Source organism: Chiroxiphia lanceolata, chromosome Z, assembly GCF_009829145.1.
Source record: "Chiroxiphia lanceolata isolate bChiLan1 chromosome Z, bChiLan1.pri, whole genome shotgun sequence".
Lineage (NCBI taxonomy): Eukaryota > Metazoa > Chordata > Aves > Passeriformes > Pipridae > Chiroxiphia > Chiroxiphia lanceolata.
In genome coordinates this window covers 6,341,390-6,354,157 of record NC_045671.1, presented here as the reverse complement: position 1 = coordinate 6,354,157, position 12,768 = coordinate 6,341,390, and the positions used below count along the sequence as shown (strand labels likewise).

The 12,768-nt window shown below is 35.9% G+C and overlaps 1 long non-coding RNA gene across 1 annotated transcript; it reads left to right on the top strand.

Moving 5' to 3' along the window:
* Positions 1 to 7,560: 7,560 nt before the first annotated feature.
* LOC116781071 lies at positions 7,561 to 12,563 on the top strand. The gene is made up of 3 exons (XR_004354764.1): positions 7,561 to 7,703; positions 7,804 to 7,887; positions 12,223 to 12,563. It is a non-coding gene; the product is annotated as an uncharacterized LOC116781071 (long non-coding RNA).
* Positions 12,564 to 12,768: the final 205 nt, after the last annotated feature.

Below are 12,768 nucleotides of genomic sequence, written 5' to 3'. Positions count from 1 at the left end.
CCTTGGCTTGCATGAAAATCTTGTACTCTAATAAATAAATGCTATTAAAAAATATGTTTTCCATGAAAGGGAAAAATGACCTGCTTGCAGGAAAAGTGACAGAACTAAAAACACACACAGAAATGCTTTCCAACCTGCGATAGAAACAACTGGAGAAAAGAAATACATTCTAAAAATGAGAAATGAGCTCTTTTTTTTTCATGAGAATGCCATTATTAGCTTACACCTTTTAGTTATTTCTCTTGAAAAACACATCTGGTTAATAACACAACCAACATCACTATTCCTCTGCTTGCTGTTCTTAATCCTGAAGGACTTTTCAGACTGTCAACAGATGATGTCATATGACACACATGGTGAGCAGCCACTAGTGAGATGAAAAGTGGCATTTGTATAGCTGAACAAAATTCAAATGATCTGTCTGACTAACAAGACTGCAAGATGTTGGAGCAGTGATTGACAAACTGTCAGGCACTTCAGACCAGGTTCACAAATGCATGTACATTTTCATTCCTAATTTACTCACACTGTTAATGCAATTGTAGGTGCAAATAGGACCCTCATATGCCAAAAAATCTACTAAGCACTGAAAACACCTGATTCATGTATGTATGTGAATTTTCTTGTCAATTCAATTGGCTTCTGTGTATCCATGTCTTTATTTTGGAAAGCTTTAAAAACCTAACAAAACCACCAAAAATGAAGAAAATATTTTACTTCTCTAGAAATTTTTGGATCAAAGTAAATGTAAATTACTTGACCATAAATTTTGTTTCTTTTCTGCCTTAGACAGAAAGATGACCTTGACATAAGGTATCTTTTTGGGACAAATGAATGGTTGGAGATAATGATCTCTAGGTGTTCCCCAGGCCAAAAGGATCTTCCCAACTCTTCGCTAAACCCCAGAAGTTACCTTTGACCTTGAGCATTATTTCTTAAACAAATACATCTTGAAAACTTAGGAGGTTACTTTTCATTTACCTGCCATCTAAATTCATTCTTCAGAGACACTCTGTCAGCAAAGGAGATATGACTCAGTGTCTTCACTCTAGGAGACAAAAAGAAAAACTTCACTCTATGTCATGTTTTATATGAAGAAGAGAAAAAATAATTGTATGTTACCCCTTTTGGTTACCTTGCAACACAGAATTTTCTGGATGACTTCTTTTACAGAATAAGAAAGTCTATTTTACAAAAAGAAGGGAAAAAAAAAGCGGGAATGGAGACATTGGGAAACTTGTGCATCCTTAAGGATAACATAAAGGGGAATATTGCAAAGACTGTTCCCAACTGGGCATGGATTTATAAGTTACACAGAGCACCCTTATCTACTGAAATGCAGAACTATATGCATGAGAAATTCCCAGCTCCTGACATTTTGTGAGCTTTTAATAGTACCATTAGTCAATATATCAGTATGCAGCATATCATATTGACTAGAGCTGATGTTTATAGTGGAAAGCTATTGACTTATGGGATGAAAAAGTGGATATAATTCAGCTTCAGGCATTATTGCCCACTGGAGGTTACTTTTTCATTTACAGGGACAATAATTTGCCCTGTAAACTGAAAACTCTTGGCTCACTATATATTTTACTATACACTTTAATAAGACTTTTTTGCCCTAAATGTGCTTTACATAGAAGCTGAAAATTCAGCAGTAGTATATCCTATGTTAATATAGCCAATACTGAAGAAAAAGAAAAAAAAATCAAAAAACCCCCATACCTAAAAATATAAATAATAGCCAAACCATCAAAACTTGAGTGGCTCACTAAGATGCCTTATTTTTATACATTGTCAATAACACATTTAGTTATAAATGTTAAGGGATACCTCTTACATATCTATCATACTGTATGATATTGACAGCAGTCTTGAGGTTGACAAGATGCTTGGGCAGAAAGGCTATGCAATCTTCATCCTCAAAGATTTTCATGGAAGCCCTAGGAAACTTGTCTGACTCTGCTTTGAAAAGAATTCGAACAGAATGGCCACTTGAGGTCCGTTCCAACACAAAACCTCCTATAATCACTCTAAGAATTTAAACAGGCTCTTTCTGCATTCATTGGAGAGACATGGACAGCTAGAGAGAATTAGGTCACCTCAGCAAAAGACAAGTGTCTGTTGCAAGTGGGAAGAAATGTTCTCTGGAGCCACTATAGAGGGAACTTAGAAGGTTAGGCTGGCTGAGGCAATGAACACATGGCTTATCATTTCACCTTGACTACACAGACTGCTGGCTAGTTGAAGATGACAGGATTATTCCAAGATGTTTGCTTTGTGTGGGGCTCACTCATCCTTGATCACAACTGATGACTTAGAATGCTAACATAGTGCATAATTGCATAGAATAAAAAATGCCATATGCATTGACTGGTGAACTAATGGTCTGGATCCTACAGTTTTAGTAAAAGATCAGCTTGCTAACCACAAGACATATATCTGACAATATATCTTGATAAACTAAAAAAAAATTCAGAATTAACTTGTCAATAGCAGAAATGAGTCAATAGCAGAACGACTGCTATTCACACCTAATCATAGTAATGGCACAATAGACAATATTCATTATCCACCTGTCAAATCTTGGTGCGAAAAAAGGCGGTAATAGATCAAGGATAATATAACAATAACAGTAACAATAATAGTAAAAACAAGAGCAGCAGCAAAACCAAAAAACATCATGTCCTAAAATTAGTGACATAAATCAATGAGTGTTTTCTTTTGTCAATTCACATTAATATACACTCTATAAGACATAATATCCCAGGGTATCCTAACACAACATGACATCCTGGTTTTACTTCATGAATTGTAATTTAAGACTTAATTTTTTTCACCCATTGGATAGTTACTTACTGTAACATAATACACTGAGGGATTTTCTCCAGGTATTGTGGTAAGATACTCATTTATGTCCCAGGAGAAAAAACAGTTCTTTCCTCTTGCCTTTTTTTGGTAACATTCATCCCAGCAGTGATAGAGTGTGACAGGACTAAATAATTTCAATCAGAATTTGACAGGTTAATGCTGACTTTGTCTCATAGAGAGGAAAGTCTTTTTAACTAGAACAAAAGATGGAATGGTTTTGAGAGCTTAGGTGGAAATCTGGTCTTGTTTTCTTCCTACGAAAACTATTTCTTTCACTGCCTGTTTGGCCCTTGATTAGTAATGACAGCATTCCTGGTGATGTTGTGTTAACCACGTAGGATTCCATCAGTTAGAGGTAGGTATCTCCATTGTAGGTGTCATATGTGAGCTGACTATCTGAGATCCCATTAGAGTCGAAGGGGATTATGGTCAACATGTACACCTTTCTCTAAAGTAGACAGCCACATTTATTTTTTTTTTCCGTTAGGATTTTTCAATGTGTTGACTGAATTTCCATTGACTGCAACAAGAACTAACTTACTATCACTGCCATATGTATCCTTCCGAATCTGGAGCTGAAACTCACCCTTACTACTCAATCTAGTTGCCTAGACATGTAAGTGTGTAACGTCATTTGAGATGCTGTGTGGTTGGCAGATGTGACACAGTCTATAGGTAGGCAAAATCCTTCTGTTCTTTTGGACTGGCAACCAAAAGGGACACCCAAGGGCATCTCAAATGACAGTAGATAGTTATGTCTAGGTCATTTTACTTTATTCTTAGCATCTAATTTATGACAATCATTAAGAATATATCTATACTGAGAAATTAAATGGGACTAGGAACATTTCTGCTCATTAGAGTCAAGTAGCAAAATATATTTGTGTCTATGCTGAGGAATTCACTAAGCTTCTAAGAAGGGTGAATGCACCTGGAGTAGTTACTGGGAGTGGGCACTTCTATCTCCTAAAATGGTCCCTCGTTTTGTTATCTATTATGAACCAAAACTGGACCAGAGAGAGTCCTAATATCTCGCTAATATGACCAGACACACACAAGAGACTTTCTGGGCATTATTTCATCTAACAGTCATAGCTATAGTGCCTAAGAATTCAACCATGTGTAGGCATTAACAGATAAACATTCCTCATTAAACAATAGAAATGTTAAAAATTCTCATCTTCCTATATCCCAACTCCTAAGTGGAGTATACATAACCCAAAAATTCCCATCCCTTTAAGACAGCATACTTCTGGATGCATCATGTTCTACCAGATTTATTTTTCTCTCTTTCTCTTGAAGTAATTGTCATTCAGTTGCAATAGGTTTCTGTGGGTTTGGTTTTATTCATTCCTCTCTCTGTCTCTGTTTTTCTCTTTCCTTTCAAACACAGAGCATAATAGAATTGCCACTGACAAAACCCTGACTCCACTGGAGTGAAAACCATTCATTTGTCGTTCAATTTTAAGATTCCTGACTCCAAATGTAAGGATATTCTCCATGGACGTAATGGGACATTTAGCAATTCATTCATTTTCTTCGCATGCTACTTATTTAGACACTCAGCAGTTGGCAGCTTTGATGTGAGTGGTGGAAATTATAAAGACATTACGTATCATAAAAATATAAAGGAAAGAAAACACAGACCCTGTTTTATATCAGACTAAATTGACTAGTGTCATACTCAGGATATTTTGTTTTATAAATTATAATCGTTAGAGGAGGTGTTCCCTTGACTGAAACCCTACCTGTCTGTTTCGTATATAACACCAGCTCTTCACTTTTTCTCCTTAAAGAAATGCTGTGTAAAACTTGAACACAAAGAATTAAATTTATAAACTCCAATAGCACACATATGAATAGAAAAGTGTATGGCTGTGTTTGAGATCCTTAACATAATTAAGGTGTCTGACTGTGAATCAAGTAAAAGCAATAATATTATATGGAGGGCGTGGTAAAACTCAGCTGGACAAGTAGAGATATGATGGTGCAGATATATTTATATAGAAGGGGAAAAAAAAGAAAAGGCAATTCTTCCATGCTGCTGTTCTGTCCTGTTTTCTGGTCATTTGTGGAGGATTCAGCTCAGAGGAAAACTAAGCATCCACACAGCTGCTCACTCAGTCCTACTCCCTTGATGGGACAGGAAAGAAAACAGGAAAAGGAAGAGTGAGAAAACTCATTGATTCAGATAAAGATACCTTAACAAATGAAGAAAAGAGGGGCATAAAACCCATCAGCAGTGATGCAAAGGCAATCAATCACCATCTCTCACTACCTCTGAGCAACAATGACCTTGGAAGACACTGACCTCCACACTTCAACTTTGAATTGTGGAGCACGGCGTAGCATGGAATGTACTTATCGTCAATTCAGGTCAACTGTTGTGTCTGTTTAGCCCTCCAAGTTCTTGCCCATCCCTAAACTACTTGGGGGGGGAGGGGGGAGCAGAAGGCAAACAGCCTTGATGTGCAAGCACTGTTCATCAATACACAAATCATTCGTGGGTTATCAACACTGTCCCAGTCAAAAATTCACAACACATCATCATAGGGACTCACTCCTATGAAGAAAATTAAGTTCCATTCCTGCCAGACTCAGTACACCATTATAAGTTCTGGTGTTAGAACAGTGACACACTTTGACTACACATACAGTGAGTCAAAAACTGATAGATGTACTTTAGGGGTGAATCAGTGTTTGAAATAAGTCTTGCATATTTCAAATATCAAGGATCATAGTGGGATCAAGATTTACTGCAGCCATTTGGACACCCTAGAGCCAGTAAGAGTTCTAATGGCCTTCGTGTTTGCTATGCATTTTTTTCCATTAATTTTCTTCTAATTTTTATTTTTTCCCTAGTAGTTTCTCAGTGGAGACTCAATGAGACTTTTGGAATTCACATACCTGTGGATATTAAAATCTTTGCTAGATTTCACAAAATCACAGAATCAACCAGGTTGGAAAAGACCTCTAAGATCATCAAGTCCAACCTATGAATCAACACCACCTTGTCAGCTAGACCATGGCACCGAGTGCTGCATTCACTCTTTTCTTGAGTGCTTCAAGGGATGGTGACTCCACCTCCCTGGGCAGACCACTCCAATGCCCAGTCACCCTTTCTGTGAAGAACTTCTTCCTAATGTCTAACCTGAACCTCCCCTGGTGCAGCTTGAGACTGTGTCCTTGTCCTATTGCCAGTTACCTGGGAGAAGGGACAGGTACCAACCTGACTACAACCTCCCTTCTGGGAGCTGTAGAGAGTGATAAGGTTATTTGAGGTAGATTCTCAACAAGATATTGAAAAACCCAATCTAAGCTGGTTTAGCTTTGAGGTGTAGCAAGGGGCCACCAGGGGTTCCTCCTAGCAGTTCTTCTCTGCAGTTCCACACCAGTCTGCTTCTACCAGTGCCAGAAATCCTGTACACAGCTACCACAATTTCATCCGCATGATTTTGTACTATTCATAAATACCCTGACTCAATGAATGGACATTCTATCTGTGTTGATGTTCTCACTGCCATCTCAATTTTGTGACTGATCTAGTGGGAATTACTGTTGGAAAAAGAGGCAAAGAGAAAGTGTGATATAAATTTTAAAGATGCCTGATTTTTGCTGTTGTATTGAAAAATAGCTGTAAGGCTGTCTTCAGAGGTGGAGTCTTAACACCGACTAAATTTGTCTCATGGAGTTTTACCTTCTGAGGCTGCCATTTAAGGTACCAATCAGGGAAAATAGTAAACTGTATCTTAAGTCTGGGCAGCTTCTGTGTACTTCAAGTTTATGTATGTGCTTAAGTATGCCATTAAAACCTAGAGAAGCAAAACTGGAAGAATTTTTCATCATAGATTTTTTGTAATAGAAATCTCGGAGATCTTTAGATTTGATGAAATACTAAGTTTAAGGCACCAGAAAGATACTCTATTCACACTACTTTGGTATCACAAACAAATGTGATAGAACTTTTTCAAGGGAAGAGTAATATCTTTAAATCAGCAACGATATGCAACAATATGCTTTTCAAGACAGCTTATTTAGTTTCCTTGTGTCTTAGTTTCCATGGTTATTTAATTTTAAATTTTGAAAGTTTACTTAGAGGTTTACTGCTCAAAATCAGAAGATAAGAGTGACATTCAGCTCAACTGTCTTTGCCATTCCGGAGGTTTAACATCTTCTTCACACCAGTCCTCTAGGCTGTGTGTTCAATTGATGACTGAGATGAACATTTTGAGAGATAACTTGTTTTATCAGTTTCAAGCATCTATCTGCTTAAGGGTGGGATAAGTTTTCTATTTTGTAGGTGAGGTCGCAGAAGAAAGAGAAGAGGAAGCCTACCAGCGATGGACTGTGGCCCTGAAGGAAGCTGCAGAACAAGAGGATTGTATTTTAAATAATGGACTTATTTAATTAAGACAGACTTAATGGAGTAAAATGACCAGTTAATGCCAGTGTTAATGTTTTAATGGTACCTTCTTATCCCTGTTTTTACATTGGTTTGTTCCTACAAGAGTTCCACCCCTCCCCTCTCATCCATATCCTATTGTAATCCCTCCCCTTATGTTTTGTATCCAATCGTTGCCTTCTTTCTACCAACTCCTCCTCCTATTTGTATTACCTTAGAAAGGTCTCTGAGCTCCCCTATAAAAGGGGGAGCCATTTTAATAAAGTCGTTCACTCCTTCACAACCTACAACCTGTGTCGAACCCTGAGTGGACTTCCCTGTCATGCCTAGCCAGGCTGTGTTACTATTTCCTTCCCGCTTCCAAAATAATATTGATTTCCTGTTTGAAGAATGAATTATATGTTAAAAATGTCATCTGTTCATTGAGGTATTTTTACTCCAAACCATAAACAACCCAAGCCCGCAACATTATTGTCATTACTACAGGCACTGTTGTTTTGGTACCACATACTCTCATTCTCTTCTAGTCTGTCCCCAGCTTGAAGATGTTCTTGCAATCACATGAATACCATGATGTCCTGGTTCTTCTCACAAAGAAAGAACATGCTGTGGTATGTCTTGTTTGTTTTTTCCTGTGAGGAATAATGAATTATTAGAATAACATAATTCATTTACATGCATTTATTAACTGAAATATTGTTTGAACAAGGCAGTTTTAACTTTATTATTTAGTCAGCATTGAACACATGAAAAAGATTAAAAAGAATTCTATGTAGATTATGCTTCTCCTCATACAGTATAGAAGCTGAAGCTACCTAGGATCCATTGTTAATGATCTTTTTATTTTGAAACAGATTTTTTTAGATAAAGTTCCATTACAAGATGGTATGTGGCAAATATAAAGTTTAAAAAAGATGTCATACCTCAAGAAATGATGCAAACATTGCAAGTTCTTTTATGCATTTTCACTGAAAGATAAACAAACTACTCATATTAAAATTTGTTATGTCAGACTTCATGATAATCATAAATTAAACTTAAATATATCGTAAGATATTGAAGATTCAGACACGTATAGTTGATTATCTTGTTTTCCCCAAGTTATTTGTTCTGATGTGAACTGCAATTTATAGAAGTGAGGGGGTTTTGTGTTTGCTAGGTTGATTTTTCCTTCTGCCATTTTGTTATTTTTGAAATTAGAATACATTATTCCCTCCACAGAGTTAGGTTGAATTAGTAAAATATATGGTTGAAATACATTTAAATAGTTTTCGTTTTATATTTATTCTAGTTCTCTTCTTCAGTGCTGCTTGAATATTTTAATTTCCCCTGACAACTAAAGTATATATTCATTATTGAAGGATGATAATTTTTCGCCTTAATATTTGTCTCTTTGATTTTGTATATATTGCCCTCTTGCTAATGAGTCTTGAACCACTTCAAGAGTCCTGGCCTTTCTATGTCCAAAATAATTTTGCTATAAGTGTTTTTGGTTTCTATTTCTTATTAGTTGTTCTTTCCTTACTGATTTTTCTGTTACAATTTTTTTATTCAGTATAGTCTAGCAACATTTTATTCAAGTTTAGTTTTTACTTGTGGTAGAAATTCTCCGTAGTTTTCCTATGTTGAAAAAAGAAAATATACAGACCTTTTTTATATTCATGTTCTGGATCTGTTCCACCCATCTGACTTTTCTGCCTAATTTCCTTTTGTCCTTTATTACTGAAAACCTTAGTTACAGACCTACTTTCATCCTTTCATTTAATTTGAATAGAATCAACTTAAAATCATTCTATCCAGGGTTAATTTTCATGCCTGGCTTATCTTCTTGACTTATCACTACCAAATCTTCCAATAGGATCAGAAATCTTTTAACTCTGGTATGTGACAAACCTGTGGGTAGCAAGGACTCATATGCTATTGTAGCAAAATTATTCTGAAGAAAAGGTATGGCCAGTACAATTTTGATTTTCCATGGTACTTTGAATGTCTCTACAAGTATAAAAAAGAATAAACTGCTCTAACCGCGGATTAGTGTGGGAGAAGGCTAATTGGTCTTTCACCTTATTTTTGCTGTCATTCCTTCAGGGATTAGGTTAAGCCTCAGTGTATGTTTCATCAGGGAATCATGAAGATTATACTTTGTCCCTCTGTCTATCATTCAGACACTTCCTCTAATATTGACTAGATTTTTATAAGTCTCACAACTCATCATGCAGTGCCTTTTAGTCAAAAGAGGTATATAATTTATGGTACCAAGGGCTATTCTTAGGGTAATAGAATGAAAGGTGTGAGACAATAACATGATTGCTAAATCTTTATTAAGTTTCCTTTTATCCATGCCAAGTCTCATCTTACCTATGGGGTTTTGGCATCTTTAAATTAAGAAGGTGCTAATGAGGTGTCTATGAGTCTGACCTCAGACACATAAAGCATTTTGGGTAGAACTGAGATTGCCTACTATGAAGCAATATAACCCAAAGTCATGACCTGGTCCTTTAAAATAAAGTTCCCCTCAATGACAAAATAGAACTGCTGTAGGAAAATGTCAGTTACTCAGCAAAATTTAAATGAGGCAGAGAGACCAACACTTTTTCTTTGTGTTCCAGCTAGGAATCTTCACGAATATTATAAAATTGACTATCATTGTTATATCTGAATGCTTAATTATTCATAGAATTTCCTGTTAGCCTAAAGGCCATGAGAAATCATTGTATTAATTTAGGATGGGATTCACCTCATACAACTAAAACTGTAAGAGACTACAAGATCTGCAACTGGAATAATAGCACTTTCGATTCAGTATAATAAATAGGCATTTTTATGGAAAAATTCCTTGACCCTGCTTAGAAGTTCTCCTTAGGGCAAGTTGAGTTATGCCTTAGAAATACCAGGTCTGGTTTTGACTAGAAGATAGACTATGGATAAGACTAACTGTTGATAACTATGTTTGTTCAGAAAACTCTTATCTAAAAACTCCTTGTACAATCTAAGTACCTTTGGAGGGTGATTCTTTTGACCAAAGATCCCTGTCTGAAGAAAATGGAGTGAATAACCATGTGGAAGCGTTAGTCTTTTTTCACTGAGGATGTAGAAAACTCTTTTTACATGGCCATCTTAGATAAAACACAAAATTTCTGATATTAAAATAAGTTAATTGTAGTTTAATTTTTATCTACACTTCAGATAAAGACATTACTTTCGTGAAGAAATTCCAGTTTTATTTCTGTGATCATACGATACAGTCTACAAGCAAACAGAAACTTTATTTCCTTATTTGAAAGTACCAGATGATGAAAAACCTACTATGGTTCTTGACCAGTCATTCTACTATTTTCTACCACTTTTGCTAAAAATGGATATTTCTTTGCAGAATCAGTTTGCCAAGTTTCAATCCCTAACCATTGGATCTTTTCAAGTTTTCCTTCTAAGACTGGAGAAACTTCTATTATCACATCTTTATTCTTTCCGTGGATATTTATATTCATATGGATATGGACATATGAATATGTCTAGTTACACCTTTATCTTCCTTTTGAAAAATTAAATAGAGCATGCAGTACTTCACTGCACAGTGTTTTCAAACCTGTAATAATTACTATGAAACTTTTCTGAACTCTTTCCAATCTTTTCCAATATCTTTTCTCATCTGTGGATACAAAGACTGGACAGTTTTCCCAAAATGGTCATATCAATACCAAGTACAAACTAATAAAACGATTCCTTTCTCCCATCTGATAAATTTTCATTTTTGTGTTTAAGGGTCATATTGGTCCTCTACAACATAACATCTCATTGGATCCCATATTCTGCTGATGAGCTATGATTGATTCTCATTTTCTCTTTCAAGTATTTTACAAGATCATTGTTCTCAAGATAGAACTTTCCATCTAGTAAATGCAACTTTGATTTCCTAATCTTGGGACAGAAATACAACTGACTGAGGTCATTGTATACTGTTCTATGCCATTTTGTGCTAGATCAGGATCTGAGCAAGAACTTGCTATATGAACTTGATGAAATCCTTTGCTTAATTTTACATCAGGAATTATAGATAACCTTAATGTAGTCCTAAAATCATTGCTCCTGAACATCTAAACTATATGGTCATCTTTTATGACCAGGAACCATCATGATGATCTTGGAAACTCTGCTTCAATTCTGACCATTCTTGTCCTATTCCCTTATTTCATTTAGTTCTCCCCTGTCTGAAGTGTGCTTGTAACCTTCATATTTACAAAAATCTTTGAAAGCAGAGACTCTTTCTTCAACAATAACACATTTTCCTACTCCCCATTTCCTTTCCTCTTCTTTGCTTTTCCAATTTGTCTATTTAAAAAAAGTTAAGAAAAATCATTAAAAAAAATAAAGAGAGACCTACTGAGTAATTTCCAGGAGCGTTCCATTCCATAAGTAAGCATCACACTCAGGGTGAGATTGGTTTGATTGTAAATTGGCTGGGGAAGGATAAGCCCATTCTAGTGGGGAGAATAGTTAATGTGGTTTCAAATATTTTGGATGCAACCAGAGATTCAATGTTATATATCTATGCAGACTTACATGGTATCTCTCAAGCTTCAATTTCTTAATGATGATACCTTCCCATTTCACAACTTGATTGCAGGGATAAATCATTTGTGACTAAGAATTCATAGTCATCTGAACCACGAATTACCTCGCAGTACTGGGCCTTCCTTGTGTAGATGCTTTAACAGATTTACAGCTTTCCAAAAATTATTTTTCCTCCATTTTGAATAGAGAGCACTTGAAGGAAAGGTTTCCAGAGATGTGGATGCTAATTCTCATCTTATTGGCAGCTACTTAATGTTATCAGGTGTACTAGGTGAATCTTTTTAAAGGAATAATGAAGACAGCATGTTTCTTCCTGCTTTTATTATTGCTTCATTGGACTTTCAGTGCATCACTTTTTTTTTTTTCTTCTGCAGTCCGTGAACAAGCCACAGTCATCCAGAAACAAGAATATCAAGATGATTTTTCCTATCAACTCCTGGGAAATATGGCCTTACCTCTTCATGAAAGTTTTTCTCTTGTCATAGAGAAATCCCACTCTTTCCCTTAACTTGTTACTAATACTCAGAAAGTCCTCATACAGGGATAGATGAACAGTGGTAGTCAAACTTGGTGGGTATATAATAGTTTTCCAAATATAAAATGGTGTTAAGTTCATCCCAAAAGCAATAAACATTTTGCAATTGTACCTAGACCGTTGCTCTAAGAGGCAAAATGGGCTCTGAAATGGCTAGGACTTTTAAAACAATGTTTAGCACTCAGTGCATGCCTTCAAAAAGTATAAATTGATGGGGAAAAAAGATTTTGTAATCTATCTTTTAAATAAGCTGTTAAGGCAACGTAATATGCACTGTTTGTTAGCATTTGTGACTAGTATTTAAGACTGTTAAGATGTCTCCATAACTAGCTGATGTGTTCTGCTATGGAATCAGAGAAATATTTAGGCTGGAGGAGACCTTTAA